Source organism: Dendrobates tinctorius, unplaced genomic scaffold (assembly GCF_039654945.1).
Source record: "Dendrobates tinctorius isolate UK_male_01 unplaced genomic scaffold, ASM3965494v1 ptg000227l, whole genome shotgun sequence".
In the NCBI taxonomy this organism is placed as follows: domain Eukaryota; kingdom Metazoa; phylum Chordata; class Amphibia; order Anura; family Dendrobatidae; genus Dendrobates; species Dendrobates tinctorius.
The window spans coordinates 1,647,501-1,649,263 of record NW_027361894.1 but is presented as its reverse complement, the minus strand read 5'-3'; positions in this window follow the sequence as shown (position 1 = coordinate 1,649,263).

Sequence of the window (1,763 nt, the reverse complement as noted above, 5' to 3'; positions counted from 1 at the left end):
TTGAAAATTTTTCTAAGTCCCAACGGTACTTTCTGAAAAGTGTACCCAGGCCCCTGGAAGCCTCCTAGGTACACCTCCCGAGGCGCCCCCTTCCTGGAAGTCTGACACATCTCGGAATTTTTTCTAAGTCCCCAAAAATGGTTTTTGCTCCATAATTCGACTTTCCCCCCAAAAGTCACACATTCTACCCTCATGGGAGGCACTCTCCCTCGGGTCCCCACTTCATATTGACGCCCCAGAGCGGTGGGAGAAGGGAAAATTCGATTTTTGCACAAAAATCCAAAAATCGCTCTAAGTCCAAAAATCTTGAAAATTTTTCTAAGTCCCAACGGTACTTTCTGAAAAGTGTACCCAGGCCCCTGGAAGCCTCCTAGGTACACCTCCCGAGGCGCCCCCTTCCTGGAAGTCTGACACATCTCGGAATTTTTTCTAAGTCCCCAAAAATGGTTTTTGCTCCATAATTCGACTTTCCCCCCAAAAGTCACACATTCTACCCTCATGGGAGGCACTCTCCCTCGGGTCCCCACTTCATATTGACGCCCCAGAGCGGTGGGAGAAGGGAAAATTCGATTTTTGCACAAAAATCCAAAAATCGCTCTAAGTCCAAAAATCTTGAAAATTTTTCTAAGTCCCAACGGTACTTTCTGAAAAGTGTACCCAGGCCCCTGGAAGCCTCCTAGGTACACCTCCCGAGGCGCCCCCTTCCTGGAAGTCTGACACATCTCGGAATTTTTTCTAAGTCCCCAAAAATGGTTTTTGCTCCATAATTCGACTTTCCCCCCAAAAGTCACACATTCTACCCTCATGGGAGGCACTCTCCCTCGGGTCCCCACTTCATATTGACGCCCCAGAGCGGTGGGAGAAGGGAAAATTCGATTTTTGCACAAAAATCCAAAAATCGCTCTAAGTCCAAAAATCTTGAAAATTTTTCTAAGTCCCAACGGTACTTTCTGAAAAGTGTACCCAGGCCCCTGGAAGCCTCCTAGGTACACCTCCCGAGGCGCCCCCTTCCTGGAAGTCTGACACATCTCGGAATTTTTTCTAAGTCCCCAAAAATGGTTTTTGCTCCATAATTCGACTTTCCCCCCAAAAGTCACACATTCTACCCTCATGGGAGGCACTCTCCCTCGGGTCCCCACTTCATATTGACGCCCCAGAGCGGTGGGAGAAGGGAAAATTCGATTTTTGCACAAAAATCCAAAAATCGCTCTAAGTCCAAAAATCTTGAAAATTTTTCTAAGTCCCAACGGTACTTTCTGAAAAGTGTACCCAGGCCCCTGGAAGCCTCCTAGGTACACCTCCCGAGGCGCCCCCTTCCTGGAAGTCTGTCACATCTCGAAATTTTTCTAAGTCCCAAAAAATGGTTTTTGCTCCATAATTCGACTTTCCCCCCAAAAGTCACACATTCTACCCTCATGGGAGGCACTCTCCCTCGGGTCCCCTCAACATATTGACGCCCCAGAGCGGTGGGAGAAGGGGAAATCTGATTTTTGCACAAAAATCCAAAAATCGCTCTAAGTCCAAAAATCCTGAAAATTTTTCTAAGTCCCAACGGTACTTTCTGAAAAGTGTACCCAGGCCCCTGGAAGCCTCCTAGGTACACCTCCTGAGACTCCTCCCTTCCTGGAAGTCTGACACATCTCGAAATTTTTCTAAGTCCCAAAAAATGGTTTTTGCTCCATAATTCGACTTTCCCCCCAAAAGCCACACATTCTACCCTCATGGGAGGCACTCTCCCTCGGGTCCCCTCAACATATTGACGC